Below are 19,560 nucleotides of genomic sequence, written 5' to 3'. Positions count from 1 at the left end.
CACCTATTCCAGGCATTACATTATCTAACTGCAGGCTCCTTCGTAAATAACATGGGGCATTTTGGGGAGGGAAGGGTGCAGGTGTGACTGAGCTGACATGCTGGTTTGTTGATGAAAATCAGAATCCAGTTGCCTTGTTTCTGAGTATAGGGTTAAAAATGCACATAGATTGCTGGTCAGTCAGGATAACTAGTTTCTTGCCAACAACTGGGTGTGTCATGAGCACTGGAGCTTCGGTACCAGACCCAGAGGAGCATACACATGTGGGCTCTTTTGGGAATGGGCAGAAGATGGCCTCAACTAATGTTTTTGCCTTTCTGGTCTCTGTCTCCAGGACCAGCTCTGCTAAAGAAGATTCTTTGTCTGATATTGGAAACACACAGGAGGAAATTCCTATGGAGACCTGCCATTCAGTGCATGCCGCATCACCTCTGCGCTGACCTAACGGAGATGGTCTGTGGCTTGAGTGCAGAAGCGATATATGCTATTTAGTGTTACTCTTTCACAAAACTTTGTTTTCAAATGAATATATTAAAACCTCTTGATGGAAAACTTGCTTTTGTTTTGACGTCCCAGTTTATCTAAAGGAGGGGAAGGTGCGTCAGCCGCCCAACGCTTGAATGTACAGGCTCTGAGTCGTCCTCTGACTTCCTCTTCTTCCTCTATTAGGTGGGTTTCCCAGCGATATCCAGTGCTGCTGGCAGGCCTTAATCTATGGTCGACTAGAACAATAAGGATGCCTTTTAAAAATGACCCTTGCACATTGCTCCTTTTTTAATGCTTGTTTAGGCCAAGTGATGCCAATAAATCCAGGCTGATTCAGCCCTTGCACTAATCTGACAGACTGATTTTGTTTTCCCTGCAGCCCAGCATCTGCCCAGAGGCATTTGCAAAGTTGACCCTCATTGATTTAAGAACAGCGTTAATCTTTACACTGGTCATCCAGGTACAGTGATAGATCTCTGCTAGTCTGCCTGGTGTGCTACAAAAGTGCTGTGCACCCGAGGTGGAAAAAGAAAATTAGTATCGTCAAAATACACTTCTTTTCGTTTACGCCCCAGCAAACTACCCCTTGTTTTGTATCAGAGGGGTAGCCGTGTTAGTCCGGATCTGTAAAAGCAGCACACCTCAACTGCTAGAAGAGGCCCTCATCCCCCCGATTGAACTAACCTCGTTCTCTCTAGCCTGACTCACTCTTGCTTGCATATTTATACCTGCCTCTGGAAATTTCCACTACGTGCATCCGACGAAGTGGGTATTCACCCACGAAAGCCCATGCTCCAATACGTCTGTTAGCCACAGGACTCTTTGGTCCCTTGTTTTGTGTGCCTTGATTCTTTTCTCCCAATATGGAAATATAGCTGGTTTAGTCAGTAGGCTAAAAGTGCATTCTGGAATTAGACAGGGTGAATCCAGACATGCAAGTTCTTGTGCTGAAAAGTGAATCATTGGCCAAGGACAAATTTATGGCTGGGAGCATGGAATTTGCCTCAATCAGAAAGAATGAATGCAACTCTTCCATTCACTGTCTGAACTGCTGGGCTTCACCTCTTGTGCCTATGATGCTTTGGGTTCCATCACAGTCAAGCCAGAGAACCTCAGATGTGGCCAACTGTAAAACAGCCTCTTGTCTAAGGTGCGTCACTTTGAAACAACCAGCCCTTAAACCTGACAAGTTTTTTATTAAGTGTATCACATCCAAGAAAGAATATTGTCCCAAGTGAACTTAATGAAAAAATCATGTGCATCATAGCTAGGTCTGTAAAATATTCAAGACCAACCTTTCATGTATATAGTTTATTCCAGCAAGACGTTTATTAATTTCTACATTAATAGATCAGTCGGCCCTCTTTCCCTGCAGAATTTAAGTGTTAGTTTGGTAGAGACATGTAAAATATACCTTTCAAGGGGCTGAGCAGAAAAGTAGCATCTGTCCATCCGAGACTTTAATCAGGATTCACCAAAGCTAAAAGCATCATTCCTTAAAGCTGTGCTGGTCCTGACCCAGGGTTCTTTTAAGAACATGATTCAGATACATTTTTTTCATGGAGCAGAATTGGGGATAAGCATAAAGGGGCTTGTCTGTCGGGGTAGTCAAGAACCGGACCACAGGCCAAATCTGGACTGCCAGACGCTTTTGAACAGACCCAGAAGTCTTTTTATTTACTTCTTATCATCATTATTTTTTTTATGAATTTCTCTGGAGTATGGACCTTGACTACACTTTGACCAAGAAATTTGGACCTTGACAAAAAATAGACTACCCATGGTCTATGTAAAACATTATCGTGCGTAAAAGAATAGAAACAAAGGGATAGCCCCTGCACAAACTATTTGCACAAACAGCAAAATGAGGCTTTGCGGTGCTCGGGGGAGACGCAGCCTATGAAAGGGTACCATGTTTTTTATTAGTGTTTTTTTTTAATTAAGCTTCTCAGCATAGTATTTGAAGCATCTCACAAATAGCATTTTTCATCTTTAGATCTCAAAGTGCTTTACAAGGAGGTCAGTATCAGTATCCCTGCTATACGGATGGGGAAACTGAGGCACAGAGTGGGGGAAGTTACTTGCCCAAGGTCACCCAGCACGCCAGTGACAGAAGTAGGAATTGAATTCAGGTCTCTTGAAGGTCTCCTATGCACTAGGCTATATTGCCTCCCTTTATGGCTTTAATCTCACTGTGAGCTTCGCCCATGTGAGATAGGGAAGTGTTGTCTCCATTTTACAGATACAAAAATTAAGGCACCAGAAGGAAAAGTGACTTTTCGAAGGTCACTCAGGATGTATGTGGCTGATCAGGAAGAGAGTCCAATATCCAGATTTCCAGTCCTTTAGCCATAAATAAAGCTACATTTATATCCCGGAGGTCATGGAAGTCACAGAATCCGAGACTTCCAGAGACCTCTGTGACATTCTCTGCTTCTGTCCCAGGGGCTGCAGGACTCTGGAGCTGGCAACTAGCGGGGCTCTGACAGGGTTCTAGCGACGGGGCCCCCTGCAAGGTTCCAGCAATAGGTGATAGACTTTTGAGGGGGCCCTCCTCAGGGTTCCAGCAAGGGGCCACAGCCTTGTGCGGGGGGGGGGGGAACACACGCCTCGGGCGAGCGGCTGGGCGTGTCCCGTTTTCTCTATGGGAAATATGGTCACCCTGCAGCTCCCAACTGCCCTGGGCAGAGGGGGACCCCGTTGCAACTTCCAGCTGCCGCGGGTGGAGTGGGATCGCCACAGCTCCCAGCTACCACAGTGGTGGGGAAACCATGGAGCTGCTGCAGCACAACTCACAGACAGGTCACGTCTTCCGTGAATTTTTTGTTGATTTCCCGTGATCTGTCTGTGACTTTTACTAAAAAAATAACCATAACAAAATCTTAGCCTTAGCCATAAGACCATCCTTCCTCTCCATATCAGCAACTGCCCACAGTTAGCATTGTGTACGTTTTAGGCAATCTTTCCATCCATCCATCATCATCATCTAGTTTGCGAAATGGAAAGATTAGTTATTCTTTAGGAATTCTGTGAGGCTGGTGAGGTTTGGAAGAAGGTATGAGAGGAGGCAGAGAGAAATACCACGCTGATGAGCACATTAGGAGAAGCATGAATTTCTCAGAAGGCAGCTTATAGAACTGAAGAATTATTCACTGCCACATCTCTATTCTTTACCCTCAACGGGGCTTTGCATTTATTGGTTTAAATCCTCTACTGCAGGCAATGTTCATGCAAAATCAGGCTATAGTCTCAAAGCTTATTTGAGCTTGTCTATGTGAACAATTAGTCTGTGGCAAGCTGGGGTGTGAATCTATTCGGCACTAGCCTGCTGCGGACTAACTGTCCATGTGAACCCTACTGACACATCTTACCAGTTTGTTAATGCGCTTCGATCCACTCCTATTTCAAAGAGGACTGGATCAAAGCACATTAACGAATTGTTAAGGTGCGCCAGCAGAGTCCACACAACAGTTAGTCTGTAGCAGGCTCCTGTGGGGTAGACTCACATCCCAGCTTGCTGAGAACTAAATGTTTGTGTAGACAAGCCCTTTGTTGCACTGTTACCCATGGCTGCAACCACTCCAGACAATGGTGGGGCTGGAAGCTGCTGCAAACTCTTGCCTTTGCCCGACCAGACTTCTAGTGGGCAGACTTTTCAAGAAGAAAGGAATATGATTGCGAAAGTGTTAGTTTTGCTGCTCTGGGTTCACCATGTCCAGGACCCGAGGAGGAGGAGACGAGGGAAATGGTGTCAATCACAACCAGCCAGAAGGTAGCGTGTAGGTGACAGCACCACACACTGGTGGCCCAGGGTATTTACTTTTGGAGAGTGCATGGAGGTAGATGATCTGAAAGACCTTGCTGATGCTTTATAGGGACAAATGGTCCCCACCATATCCGCTAGCTTGGCCTGAAGCTCTTTTACTGAGAAACCGAGTAGAGGAAAATCTCACCAAATGAGGGTCAATCCATCCTCATCATCATATCCACTCATTCTACTCCACACCCGAACACAACCACTCTATGAACTTCATACCCTCATATCTCAATGACTGTACTTTGACCCATCAACCTTTTACCCCCAATCAGGGATATTGCAGATTATGTATTCCTCATACCACTTTATCTTAAACCAAACTTTGCACCCTCGATAATCTGTATGTTCTTCTCTGATAACCAGAAACGTCTATGCTCAAACTCTGTTCATTATTATTTTTTTTTATCATCATCTTAATAAAATGTTTAACTTCCCTGCTAATTACCTGGGGGTTGGTTCTCAGTCTCGCTCCGGACTGAATCTGTGCACGCAAAGCAGTTCACAATGAGCTACTTTGCACACTGGTTTTCCCTCGGGAACACTTCTGGTTGACTTTTGTGTAGGGTGCTGTCCAGATGAGCTGACTACACTTCACAGAGATCTCATTACAAATGTTATTCCTTCCTCTTCCCTTAACCTCACCCCTCCGTTAGACAATGTTATCTTCTGGCGTTTCCCTTGACACGTGTAACGTTTAAAAGCCTCAGATGATCTCATGCTTGGAACTGATAGGAGGCTTGAAGGTGGAGTTCTAATAATCTCCTATTCCAAGAGGTTACAGGAATGAGTAATTAGATTCCTCTCCAATTCGTGTCTTAATGCTAAGCCTTCAGTAGCAGTTGTCAGACTCCTGATTGCCAAGGAAGAGTCTTTATGAATGGCACCTCTGATGTCAATATAAGCATTAAGACTCAGCATTCGTCTGGTTCTTTGTATTATCAGTGCACTCAGCAAGCATCAGTGGGAATCACGCTCTTCAAACTGTGAAGCAGAAAGTGGTGCATGCAGAGAAATGTTACCTAGCCTCTGGCTCTTCTCTTCAGGATGTTCCGCTTTTTGAGGCAGAGAAGAGACACTAATTAAAAGACAATCATAGAATCGGAGGACTGGAAGGGACCTCGAGAGGTCATCTACTCCAGTCCCCTGCACTCAAGGCAGGGCTAAGTATTATCTAGACCATCTAACCTGCTCTTAAAAATCTCCAACGACAGAGATTCCACAACCTCCCTAGGCAATTTATTCCAGTGCTTACCCACCCTGACAGTTCCTAATGTTCAACCTAAACCGCCCTGGCTGCAATTTAAGTCCATTGTTTCTTGTCCTATCCTCAGAGGTTAAGAACAATTTTTCTCCCTCCTCCTTGTAACAAACTTTTATGTACTTGAAAACTGTTATGTCCCCTCTGTCTTGTCTTCTCCAGACTAAACAAATCCAATTTTTTCAGTCTTCCCTTGTAGGTCATGTTTTCTAGACCTTTAATCCTTTTTGTCCCTGGAGGGAAAACTGGGAAGGGTGGAGAGGAGCTGGAGAAACGCTGGACAAGATAAGGAGAAAGGCACTGCTTTCAGGAAGAAATGAATGGGCATTGGTCAACAATGTATGCTGGCTAGATATTCTGTATTATCTGCACCATATCTACGTTAGTATGCATTAAGCACAACTAGTATAGCATTTATATAGCCTAAATTGGCCTACACCTTTTACTATAATCCTGTTCACTTATGCTAAGTATCCCATAACCCCTTGTATTAGCTGAAGTAAGACTTGGCTTAAATAGAAAAAAGAGCGGTCAGAATAAGGACATATGAGTATTTTACCATAGCAATAGGTAGGGAGTTATTCTTACAGGCCAGGACTGAACGTCCCAGAGGAAGAGGACAAGACATAATGATTGTTCTACCCTGGTACAAACCTAGAAGTTACCTTCATGGACCAGTACCTGGAATGCTAGTATCCAAAACAAAGATAAGGAAAGGAACAGAACAAGAAGTTAAGGAACTGGGACAGACTGATGGGTTTATTTTAGTGACATGTAAAGAAATGTGTAACTTGATAAATCATCCAATAAATACCACCAGCTGAAATGTAACTTGGAGGACACAACTGCATAAAGTAAATGTAAAAATGCTACACAAGGCGGCTTCCCAGAGACTGGTATCATCTAGAACTTTTTTCTCTTATTCTATTATTATTGGCTGAGAGAAATAAACTGGACTGACCTTGGTTATTTGGTCTCTTGAATATATTTCATAACAGCCTCGCTAACCTAGAGTCTGAATAAACTGTGCCCCTTTCAGATAAGAGGCACCAGAGTCGTGGTGTGCTTCATATAAGAAGTGAATGACCACACTAGGTGTCTGGTTGGGAAGAGGTGAGATGTGGGGTCTGTGAAGTGGATGATCTAGAGAAGGCAAAGCTGAGCGTCTCATTTACCCTTTTCAGGTGCGCTGGCAAGTGAAAGGTGACACATTTGAAAGAGAGAAAATGAAATACTGGGTGTAACTGATTAACCCGTGGAACTACCTGTCACAGGATGCTGCTGCTTTGCAAATTCCATTTGACAGTGGCAAATCGACTAGCTTAAGTGATAATGACCAGATCTGAGATGGGCCAGGGATGTTCATGAAGGATGTACAGTTCCACCCAGTTGCTCTAACCTTGGAGAATAAAGATCATCTGGTTGCTTTTTGAGGTGCTGCTGTCATGTTGGTTCCATGGGGGCAAGTTCCATGTCAGTTTCATACAGGTTCAAGGTTCTGATAAAGGTTCCTGTGGACCAGCAAAATTCTTAAGCTTAGAAGGCCGCACACTCTCTGCTGGATGTAGGTGGCATTGGAAGAAATAAGAGAGGTTGGTTCCTGCTGGTTCAAGATATTAGATCTCTCTGAAAGGGAAATACTGAAAACTAAACTCTCAAATGTCCACCTTAAAAGAGTTGATCCAAGTGGTCTCCTGTCCAGTTGTGGCTGAACACTGAAAGGGATCTCAAAGGAGTTCCACACGTCTGTTGCTCCTGTCCTGCTGGGGGAAGGGTGGACATAAGCTGAACATCCAACCAGCCAGTTGTAGGGACTTAACTAGAGATTGATCTAGCACTCAATCTGCAAGGAGGCTACATCTCTTTGGGATTTGCCATGATGATGATACCCTAGTAAAGAATCCTAAGGTGCTTTCCCAGCTATAGATACCCAGTGCAGGTGAAATGTAGTCATCTTTGAGCTAGAAAATCATGACTAGGCAGATTGCTGGGCAAAGACGAGGTGAGGACATGAACTTGAGGTTGACAGCACAATCGAATAAAAATGATCATCCGCTCCAGTTCAGTAACACTGTCTCCTAGCTCTGCTATCCTCCATCCCTCTACCCCATGTCCTTTTCTGTCTCAATACAATTATGATGGCATGTAGCTGCTCTGTTTCCCCTTGCTTTTGCATGCACACAGAGTTTTCCCTGGTCCTGTAAAAACATTTTTTTAAACTGTTTTAGTGTTCTGACTCTGTCAGAATGTGCGTTTTCTGCAATAAGTCTTAATTCCCAGCCCCTCGACTCTATGCACTAATGTGACAATCAGAGTCCAGGCACCCTAAGGGGAACACAGAAGGTTTAGGCCCCAAAAATGAGCAGTTGAACCAACTGATTGCATGCTGTATTGTGCTATGGAAGTATTACTGAGTAAGGTCTTTCATGAGAGCTTGTAATATTTTGCAGCTGATTGTCGTCATGTGATATGTTGTCTATGATCCCTTGAAGTCGAGGTATTTTTTTATGGGTATGTTAGTCACTAAGGGGTCTGATCCTTGAGCCGCAAACTTGTTGGCAGACATAGCAGGTGGTGTTGGAAGGGAGAGTCAGGCCACGATCACTGCATGACAGTCGTCTGTCCTTTATTTTCTGGGATTTTTCAGTGGCCAGGGCAAAGCGATTTTCCTTAGAAGTGATTGTCCCTTCTCAAACCAGTCTTCGCCAGTTTTCCCTATTCTGGGCTACTATCTTGCAGTGTGTGGTGTCGATGTCACATCTCTGGATGTTTATCTTGAGGGTGTCTTTGAGGTGTTTCTTTTGGCCTCCATGTTTCTTTTCTCCTTCGGTGAGTTGGGCGGATAGCAATTGTTTTGGTAGGCGTGCATCAGGCATGTGCACACAATGTCCGCTCCACCTCAGCTGTAGACAGACCATGGTTACAAATGTGTGTGAAGGGATATAGAGAAAAATGTAAATTGTAACTTGTGGCACAACTTTAGCAACGCCTCCCAGTGGGGTGATGAAGCAATCAGGCCGGGAGCGGCTGCTTCCCAACCAGTTGTCTGCACAAAATCAGCTTCAAGTACCCATCCATTCACCAGCCCAGGAAAAGACAACGGAGGGCCATCAAAACAGAAAGACATTGAGATAAGTTGGAATTCCCCCACGTTGAATCGTTAGATTGACTGAAGGGAAGAAAAAATATACTGCAAACCTTTTTAGAACGGAAAAGGTTTGAAGTGAAATCCATCCAGAAACTGAGGCCAGATCTACACTAGAAACTTATATCGATATAACTACACCTCTCAGGGGTGTGAAAAATCCATACCCCATGAGCGATGTGATTATACCTACCTAACCACCCTGTGTAGAAAGCTTCTCCTGCCGACACAGCTACTGTCTCGTGGGGAGGTGGATTACCTACACCGACGGGAGAAGCGCAGTTGCACCAGTGTACCTGTAGACAAGCCCTGAGGGACAGCCTCTAAGCAGGAAGTGGTCTGTGAAATGCTGGATTCTCCCCTACAGTTAGGGGGTACACTGGGAACTTGCTCAAAGGCAATAGGTAAAATTCCTTTTTTGATACAAGTTATCTAATATGGAAGTGTAACGTCTAACATTGCGTCTTTATGTTTATTTACTGTGTAACTTGTATATGTTTACTGTCCTCTTACTACGTAAGGATGTAAGAACAGCCAGACTGGATCAGACCAATGGTCCATCTAGTCTAGGATCCTGTCTCCCCACAGTGGCTGGAGCCAGATGTTTGAAGGGGACTGAACGGAAGGGGAATTTATAGTGATCCTTCCCCTGTCGTCCAGTCCCAGCTTCTGGAAACTTCCTCTTTGAATCTGTGATTTTTCTATTCCATAAACCTTTTTGTTTGTTTTTACCCCAAGCAGGTCTCTGTTGTGCAAGCGATGGGGAGTGTGTGCGCCCAAGCGAAAGGATGACTGGGGGCAGGTTTTGTACCTTCAGGAGTGACGAACCAGAGGGGGGAAATCCAAATGTCCAGTGGTGAAGAACTCTGGGATGATGGAATTGGGGAGACTCAGGACGGGGAGGGTTGGTGGTGTCCCCCTGGAAGGAGTAACTAGGCAGGAGGAAGCCTGGGTGAGTGCTTGTGCTGGTGGACACGCTCCTGACGCGATAGCAGTACAGCATTAGGGCACCCCAGGTTACAGGGCAGGCGGTGACTCTTATTCACCTGGGTGACCCCCAAAACATCACAACTAGACACCACTACCTGGCACTCTTGTTCGCTTGGCTCTAAGATCCTGAACAGAAGCGAAGACTCTTAGAGGTCTCTCTTCCAAAAATGGGAAAGTCCAGGCAAATTTGGGCCTGTTCTCGACAACGAGACCAAAGCCTCGGAACCTCCAAAGACCTCGATTCCTTCCCGTTAGCCCCTTCCAAGTAAATGAAAGTTTGCCTGATGTCATCTTAGCCAGCTTGGCTATTGGCCAGCACCTGTGGAGGGCATCAAGTCATTCAGAAAAAAGCCCACTAGTTTCCTCTAGTAGTAGTTGAGGGCCAGTTCTTTGGACTCGTGAAGCTGGACTGATGCATCCAAGGAAGAAGCAGGAGTCTGAACTCGGCTCATCAGTGGGTAGGTGAGCTCCGGCTGCTCAGGAATCAATGAAAAGGCGACAGAGATGATCGAGGGAATGGAATGGTTTCCATAGGAGGAAAGAGAAAGAAGGGGGGAGGGATAGCTCAGTGGTTTGAGCATTGGCCTGCTAAACCCAGGGTTGTAAGTTCAATCCTTGAGGGGGGCCACTTAGGGGTCTGGGGCAAAAATCAGTACTTAGTCCAGCCCTCTGCCTTCACTAGCAGGACCCAATGACCTTTCAGGGTCCCTTCCAGTTCTAGGAGATAGGTATAGCTCCATATTTAATTTTTTTAAGATTAGGGCCACTCATCTTAGACAAGAGATGACTCGGGGGATTGGATAGAGGTCAATAAACTCATGAATGTTATGGAAAAAGTGAGTAGAGAAATGTGTTTACCCTTTCCGACAATGCAAAATCCAGGGGTTGCCCAATGAAATGAATAGGCAGCAGGTTTAATACAAACAAGTAGTACTTCTTCACACAACACACAGTCAACCTGGGGTGCTTGTTGCCATGGGATATTGTGATGGCCGAAAGTATAACTGGGCTCCAAAAAAGAACTAGATAAGTTCATGGAGCACAAGTCCATCAATGGCTGTTAGCCAAGATGGTCAGGGACACAACCCTATGTTCGGGGTGACCCTAAACTTTTGACTGTCAGCAGCCAGGAGTGGAAGACGGGTGAATCTCTCCAAAATTGCCCTGTTCTGTACATTCCCCCTGACGCTCGGGTACTGGCCATTGTGGGAGACAGGATACTGGACTTGGACCATTGGTCGGACCCACTATGGTCATTCTTACCTTTTTATGAAAACCAAAGGTTTCAACACCTCCGCCGTAGTACTATTGTGGTAGAAACTCGGCGCCTCAGTCGTCACGAGCCAGGACCCCATTGTGCCTGGTGCTGTTCAGACCCATTATGCAAGCCCGGAATGAGCAGCCTTTTTTCTGTGGTGTGAGCTGGTGTGAATAATTCAGGGTGGACTGATCCATCTGTCGCTGTTGGCGAAAGGGGTGTTCAGACCCTTGCTGAGGGGGGCAATTTTCCTTCCGATTTGGGCTGCTGGAATAAAACACAGCAAAGCCTCCGAACAGCCTGGGTCTCTCTCCCCACCCAGCTCAGTCGCTCAATGGAGCGAACCGATCTGCTCTGAGTTTCTCTTTCTGGCCACTGGCCAGACCACTGCTCCGCTTTTCCCTCCCCTGTAGCTGTCTGAGTCCTCTTTCTTCTCACCTCCAGAAATCTCCCAGTTCTGACCGGCTCCTCCATTGGGCAGCGAAAACGTCCTACCTAGTAACGGTGGTTGGTCGGATGAGCCTTTCTGCCTATCACTGCAGAAAGGTCCAAACACTGAGACCACCCCCACGATCCTAAAGGGTCTATTAGCCATGCCCTGAAATTCAAGATGGCGCCACTGGAGAAGCGGCGGCAGCAAACGTTGTTGTTTCTCTTGGCATCTCTGGTATTTAAAGTCTTCATGATGCTCTCCCTATGGCGTCCCTTTCTTGGTTTCAGCCCGTTATACCCCCTTTGGATCCCTCTGAATATTTCCCTGAGTATTGGACAATTATGTCTCCTGCCCTCTGATGCCATCGCGTAGCCAGACTGTACAAGTTAATTCCTTTTCTCATTCTAATTTGCTTCTTCCAGCCCCTTAATCGTTTTCCTGGCTTTGTTCTGAACTCCCCCAATGCGTTGGAGGCCAGAACTGCCCAGTATTCCAGGAGCACTCTCAGCAAAAGGGCCGTTCCTGACCTGCCTTTGCCTACACAGTCTCACGCTGCGCTGGCTGGGTTTGCTGACACGTTGCCCTTTTCTTCCACAGCACCCCTGGGCCCTCATTTGCCCCTCTCCATAACAGGGGCGGAGGCAAAAAGTGACACGCACATGCACTCGAGTCCAGTTTATCTTCATCAACTGCTGGAATGTATCTGATTCCAAACAGGGTCTATGTTGTCCTGTCCGGGCTGGACTTTTTTCTCTTTTTAAAGGAGACCTTTTCAGAACAGAAATAATAGACCCCATTACATTTTATAACCATGCATACCCGCAGGGATCAAGCTTTCGCTTACTGTGCAGGTGCCCGGTGCTGCTTTGGCACTGGGCAGTTTTCTGCTTTCCTTTCCTCGGTGTTTTCCAAATCTTTGATTTATTTAACATAAAATTCCATTTGAAAAAACAAACTTTGACTGTTCCCGGGCACTGCCCAGCCGCAGCTCTTGGCAGGGCGTTGCGGTGATTTGGATGGAGATATAAACCTGTTGAAATATTGCTTGTGGTGGGGCATGCTTTAAGTACGCTCCACTGTTCTGTGTCATCTGGCTGTCATGGGGTGAGTGAATCAAGGTTTCGAAATGATCATATGGTTTTGAAATGGATCATGGCCTTTATTGATGCAAACAATGAGCCTACCCTTGATAAGAGTGTTTTTCAGCTCATTCCAGTTTTACTCACCATTTAGAATAACCTCTTGGGAGCTTGAAACCAAGACCTGTCTTGTCAGGAAATGTTGCATATGCACTGGTTTGTTCGTGACGAATGGGCTGCATGTATTGATTGGTTTGTTGTAGGGCTGGGACGTGCTGTCTCTGCAGTCAATGCTTCCCCATTATTTTTATTTGCTATTTGAACTGAAGGAGGCTCCAGTTGTGGCCACAGGGTCCCGTTGTGCTAGGCGCTGTACATACACAGAACCAAGAAATGGTACATGCTCCAAAGATTGTGTAATGGATGCCATGTTGTTGTAGCTATGTTGGTCCCAGAATATTCGAGAGAGAAGGTGGGTGAGGGAATATCTTTTACTGGACTAACGTCTGTGGGTGAAAGAGACAGCTTGTGAGCTTACCCAGAGCTCTGCTTCAGGCCTGGCATGAAGATCTGAAGAAGAGGTCTGTGTAAGCTCAAAAGCTTGTCTCTCTCCCCAACAGAGGTTTAAAGATGAAGACAGCCATGGACTGTACTATAGAGCTAGAGGACCCTTTGCTTAGTGAGTGGAAAGGTGTCCACCGAGAGGCAACTCTCCAGTCTGCAAACTCCTGAGCCAAGTGCACCAGATACAAATGGGGCCTCCGAGCACAGATCCCTATGGGTGGATCAAATTACCTTTGACTTGCTGTCAGACAGGAGCAGCTGCTGGTGTGGAATCTCCCACAGAGCCAGCTCTGGAACAGTGGTGTTTGCAGAGTGAGGGGAAGTTTACAGCTCCCTACAGCTGGTTGGAAAGGGTTGGGTAACTTTTTCAGGGGGGGGAATTGGCTTTTTTTAAACCAAATGATAAAAAACTAGAGTTTGATTTTCATTGAAAAACTAGAACTCTGGAAAATGAATTATGGTTTCACTTTTAAACTGAAACAATTCCATTGTTCTGTTGAAAATTCACAATCTTTCGCGGAAAGCTGAACTTAATTGAAGAAAAAAAAAAGTTCATTTTTGTTTAAGCTTTCCACAGTGGAAAAATAAATTCACGACTAGATCTATGGTTAAGCCAAAGTCCAGAGGAGAGTTTACTATTTTTATGAGGTGTTAAAATATAGCTGTAGAGTACTGACACTGTTACTATTGCAGTTCGCAACCGCCTCCTGTTTTTCCAATTCACCCGTGAGATCGCCTGCTTATCCTTATTGTTGCTGCCGGTAGTGCTAAGGGACTGGAATATGTTTGGTTTTATGAACATTTTTTTAAATCATGTCACATGCACACAACATTTAAACCCAACCTTTTGCTGCTTCAAGAGGAAATTGGGGGGGTTATCTTTGACTTCTCTTCGTGGCCATTCAGTTCTGGAGCTGGTCCTTTGTTCAGCTCTGCGTCTACATTCCCTGACTACAGATGAGTTGTTTCTTCGTGTGTGTGTGTGTGTGTGTGTGTGTGTGTGTGTGTGTGTGTGTGTGAGAGAGAGAGAGAGAGAGAGCGCGCTTTGAATGGGCCCTTAATTTGTTATAATGGGTGATCTTTCTCTAGCGTTAGCTTTTCTTTTGAATTCAGAACATGCATGATGTCTCAAAAAGCCAACTGGCCAGCCGGTGAGCTCATGATACCGCTGTGGAAATGCTTATTTGTCTCTGTTCACAACAGTCCGACAGGTTGTACGAGGCTATAAAAACATGCTTGTATCACTGATACCCCAAGTTTCCTCTTCATTCCCCGTCCTTGGGTGTCGTTTCCTCCATCTGTTTGGCTTAGACTAACATTGTCGATGCTTTGGGGCAGGAACTGTCTGTGTCTATACAAGGTCTAGTACAATGGGGCTCTGACTTAGCTAGGCATCCAGATGCCAGTATAATACAAATACCAGGCCCGTTCGTCTGCCATGAACAATGTTAATTCGGGCCCCACGCCTTCCCAATCCAGCATTCGCCCCTTTTGCAGACGTTTACTCTGTGGTTCCGGTTAAAAGGGGCCCCGGCCCATCACCATATCCTTCTTAATAAATGTGCCAATCCATCTTGCTGAAGCATTAAGAGAAGGCGAGGGCCCAGCGCTATAAACTCCAACACACATCCTCGTTGTTTGGTTCTCCCCTTCCTTTCCCTCCGTGTTCTCATTGGCATCAGGCGCTTCCTCCCCGCCAGTCTCAGAGGGAGGTGTTGTGTGGGGTTTGGCTGTCCCACACAATCTGCTGTCTCTGCAGATTCATAGCAGCCTCTTGCCAGCCAGCGGCACCTGTTGCCAAGGAAAGTGGACCGTGCCTGCGAGCCTGGGTGTGAGGAAAGGGGAGGATGTGCCAGCAGATTGACAGGTCCCGAGCGCTTACTGACAACTCCAGAGAGTCGACAGGTTTTTGCAAGCTCAGCCATTTATGCAGCGGGTGCCTGCAAGTTGGATCCTGGCAGCGCAGTACCAGCTGCGCAGAGGGGTGTGATTTGTTTCAGTCAGCGAGCGCTTGCTGCTTCACAACCAGCCCCTCCACAGCACAAGCCCCGCTGAGTGGTGCTTTCCTGCTGCAGGGTGTTCTGGGCCGGCCAGCCCGTGTCTGTGCTAGGAGGCGGGCCGCGCTAGGAATACATTGAGCATCCCCCGCTTCAGAGCTTTGCCCCTTCTTTTCAGGAGAGGGGGCGCCCGTTCCTTCCCTCAGCCGAGCCATCTCTCTCTGTCGGGGATTTGTCCCGGTTGCCTACATTTTCCTTTTCTTAAAGCTCTCCGGCTGCCACTTCCACTCAGAGCCTTCCTCCCCCCGGACAATTTTCTCTCTCTCCTTGGTGCTCAGTATCTTTCCACCCGCTCAGGCAAATGGCTGCCGTGGCCCAAAGCAGGAGAATGGCCGTGTGCGTTCTGTGCCCTCAGCCATGGCGCTGGCGGGTTTCCAGGCAGGCCGTGCTAACGCCGTTTCCCTGGAGTGGTTTTGAAGCGGCAAACGGGCAGCGTTCAGGCTATCTCCCCCTTCCCCCCCCTCCCCCCACTGTCTCTTTCTGGCCACTAGCTCTAGCCGAGGGAGGTTTGTGCGTTCAGCTGCTCTGTAACGGTCAGTTTGAGGGTGTGCTCTGGCAGCTGCGAAGGAGCCGAAAGCCCTCCCTGGCTGTCGAGTTGGGATGGCTTGTCCTGAACATTGCCTGGATTGCATCGCGAATACACCTCCGCGCTTGAGTGCAGCTGCGATCCTGGCTCCGGCTGGGGGTGCTTATTGCTGTGTGTGTCCCCCCCCCCACGTCCCCTTGTTTCAGTCGGCTCTCCGTGCACCTGTTTGGCACTCTCCCAGCCGACGCTGCTGCTAATGGGCCCAGACTCCGCCAACGCAGAGCCCCCTCCGGGAGCTTGCGGCCGAGCGACACCGTGTCTTGCAAGGGGACAGGCGCCTGTAGCTGCAGTACCTCCTCATCAAAGCTGAGTTCAACCCTGGCAGACGTCCACTCCCTTCCTCGTCTGCTAACGAGGCTCCACCGGCAGGCGGTAATTTCCCCTCTGAGTGCTTGTGATTGTGTGCATGGAGAACACCGGCTGAAGGCTCTTTCCCGGCAGCATCTCCAAAGCTCCCCCTCCCTCCAGGCTGTCTCATCTGCCTTGGGAACAAGGGTCCTTCTCAGCCGGGTCCCAGCCCGCAAGCCCGGCCGCTGCAGCTGCTGTCGTCTGTGCCACCTTTGTCCCCGTCAGACAGACCTGGGTGCTTCCAAAAGCTTGTGACAGGGATACACTGCACCGGGATTCACCGGTTAAACCCTGTAATCGCCATGTGAGAGAGGATTTATCCTCGTTTTAAAGATCCAAGAGCTTGACTTGTCCAAAGGGGCCAAGTGAGTCCGAGACAGAGCAGGGACTGGAACCCAGGAGTCCTGGCTCCCTGTGGCCCCTGGCTCTTCTGATTTAAGCTCCCTCCCTCATTCAAAGCCCGGACGCCTGCCGCTCCTGGTGAAGATCGAGAACCGGCTTGGCAGAGGGTGTATTTTGCCATTTGGTCAGTTTGTAGGTTCCACTGACAGAGGGAACATGATACAGGCTGAGCTCTGGCCCTGTTCCAGCGGGAGGTGTTTAGGTGGCAGCTCATAAGGAAACCTCCAACTGCCTCGTCACCAACCACATGTACAGGCGGCCGTAGCAGCCAGGGTGTGTCTACACTGCAGTTAGACACCGGCGCCTGGCCTGAGCCAGCTGACTTGGACTCGCAGGGCTTGAGCGAAGAGGCTGCAGCCTGAGCTGTGGGACCCTCCCACCTCGCAGGGTCCTTGAGTCTGGGTTCCAGCCTGAGCCCAGACATCGACATGGCAATTAAGCAGCCCCTTACCCATGTCAGTTGGCCCACGCCGGCCGTGGGTTTGGAATTGCAGTGTAGACATACCGTCAGGTGACAGGATGTGTGTTGCGATATTTTCAGCCTGACCAGACATATTAAAATGCAATCTCGTGACACAGTTTCCCTGTAGGAGGTTTACAGGTGAGAGGAAAGTCTTATCATTAATTCACTGGACTGGGACTCAGCAGCTCTGCCACTGACTTCCTCTCATACCTGGGCAAGTCACTTAAACTCTCTGGGCCTCAATTTCCGATCTGTAAAATGGGGGATAATAACCCTTCCTTTCTCGCACTGCCTGTCTTGCCTATTCTGATTGCAAGATCTTCAGGGCAGGGACTGTGCCAAATGGGACCCCAATCTCTGTTGGAGCCTCTAGGTATAACTGCAATTTCAGTAAGATTTTCTGGCCTTTCGGCGTAAAGGTGTGAGAGAATCCCCTGAGCTCTTCTGAGTGTTTATCTGACCTAAGTCTTGGAACATTTTCAGGTTCTCCTCCACTTGCTGTATCCAGCTGGCCTAGTTCTCTGATGCATTCTCTAGGCTCAGCTGCTTAGCAAGGGGTCATGCACCCCTCCGCAGGCAAAATGCTTTGCTCCCAACATCACGTAATGGGGATGAGCCAGATGTTGGCCGGCCAGACAGCCGTGTTTATGCCACAGCCGCCTCCTCCATCATCACCAGTAGGGGGCCGTACCCCTGCACATGCTCACTACTGAGATGGTGACTGAAGCAGTTAGCAAATAGCCACTTAATCCCTTCCATTGAATGTGGCAAGCAAGACCCCGGTGGGAATCTCTGCCCAGCACTATTTAGAGACCCCCACTGAGCCCTGGCCTAGAAGCGTGGCAGACATTTGCAGGGTGATGATGAAATGCAAAGGACAGAAAGTGCAAAGCTGCCGAGAGCTGGATCCAGTGGTGCTACCTCAGAATGTGGCACTGCAGAGCGCACTGGTGCCGAGTGAACGGCTCCAACTGTGTGTCAGTTGCGGTGCCGTCAGCAGCAGCTGCAGCTCTGAACTCTGGGTCTTTGTCAGCTGAGCAGCTGTGAGTGGGTGCAGCGGAGGGAGAGGGGAGCGCCGTGCTCAAGGGACAGCCGTTTGTCAGACTTTCATGCTGCAAGGTGGGAAACTGAGGCCAAGGACACTGCCCAACAAACGCACGGTGGGGTCGGGTTGGCTTCTGATCGCAGCTTTTTGAATATGGTTGAGGTGTTTTCCCAAACTAATGCTGGGTTTCCTTTCCCTTTTAATAACCGCTCTTGTTTGTTATACCGACTTGGTGCTTGCGAGTGGGGATAGAGTGCCTCTTACTGAGGGGTGGTGGTAAGTTTTCCCACACTACCGGGTAGGGGCTTAAGCTGGTTCTATTTTGTAGTGTTAAGAGGAATCGCTAAATATTGAATCCGGCCCTTGTGACTGCCTGCTTCTCTTGGCAGAAGGGTTACAATGAAACTTTCAGACAGAAAGTACAAAGCCAAGGGCCGACCTAGCTACTGAGAGAGAATAAAAAGAACAGGAGTACTTGTGGCACCTTAGAGACTAACAAATTTATTAGCGCATAAGCTTTCGTGGACTACAGCCCACTTCTTCGGTATGCATCCGAAGAAGTGGGCTGTCGTCCACGAAAGCTTATGCTCTAATAAATTTGTTAGTCTCTAAGGTGCCACAAGTACTCCTGTTCTTTTTATGGATACAGACTAACACGGCTGCTACTCTGAAACCTGAGAGAGAATGTTGTCTTTAACTTGGTATTTGTCATGACCACTTCCCTGCCACAGTGCCATTGCCACATGGGGTGTCTGTTACTTCTGTCCCTTGGATTGTTTGCTTCTGAGAGCTGGCCTATGCTATGGAGTGGAATCGATCTAAGTTACGCAACTCCAGCTACGTGAATACCGTAGCTGAAGTCGACGTACTTAGATCTACTTACCGTGGTGTCTTCACTGCAGTGTGTGAACAGGAGACGCTCTCCCATCGATTCCCCTTGCATTTCTTGTTGAGGTGGAGTACCGGAGTCAACGGGAGAGCGATCGGCGGTCGATTTATTGCGTTTATATTAGTCACAATAACTCGACCCTCTCTGCAAGCCAGGATCATGTTGCAAGGGCACTGAGCTGTGCTGGCAGGTAATGGTAGGGGGAAAATACACTCAAAACTAGCTGTCTAGGTATTTATATCGTCCCATCACCATAGCATCTGAACACCTACTACCCGTTCGCTGGCTGTGTTGGTCAGGAGACTAGATGTGATGACGCTCCAGCGAAACCATCAGTCTTGCCAGCTGGATGGTTGGGCAAAAGTATCTGCTGACTTACGAACGCTTGGGCAGGGAGAAGGGAAATATGCAACAAGTAGTGGCAGGTACGTCCATCCAGACTAACTGAACGGCACCAGCTGTTGTAGGGTGTTTCTAGCAACAAGCCTCCTTCCCCGTTACGGAAGCTGCGGAGCTACGTTTTCGACCGAGCTGACCCCAGGACAACAATTCCGTTTGGTGGCAACTTTCAAGGTTTCGACACTTGTTTCCGTTCCTCCGGTGCATGGGGAGGCTCAGTGTTGAGGCAGGGACAGCGCCAATTGCAAAAGCCCAAAGCAGTGGTCCCTGGTAGAGGTGCCTGTGGGTGGGACCCTGGGGCTGGCATATGGCTGGGGCAGTGTCCTGGGGCATCGAGAAGG

At 47.9% G+C, this 19,560-nt stretch overlaps 1 protein-coding gene across 1 annotated transcript in view; it reads left to right on the top strand.

Moving 5' to 3' along the window:
• PSMD1 (proteasome 26S subunit, non-ATPase 1) overlaps nt 1-556 on the top strand; it is a 120,404-nt gene extending 119,848 nt beyond the window's left edge. Inside the window, exon 25 of the mRNA XM_054039301.1 lies at nt 335-556. The gene's annotated coding sequence lies outside the window, so the exon portion shown is untranslated. The remainder of the gene's footprint in view (nt 1-334) is intronic.
• The last annotated feature ends 19,004 nt before the right edge of the window (nt 557-19,560 follow it).

This window comes from Malaclemys terrapin, chromosome 9, assembly GCF_027887155.1.
Source record: "Malaclemys terrapin pileata isolate rMalTer1 chromosome 9, rMalTer1.hap1, whole genome shotgun sequence".
NCBI classification, from domain to species: domain Eukaryota; kingdom Metazoa; phylum Chordata; order Testudines; family Emydidae; genus Malaclemys; species Malaclemys terrapin.
This window is presented reverse-complemented; position numbering and strand designations above follow the sequence as displayed.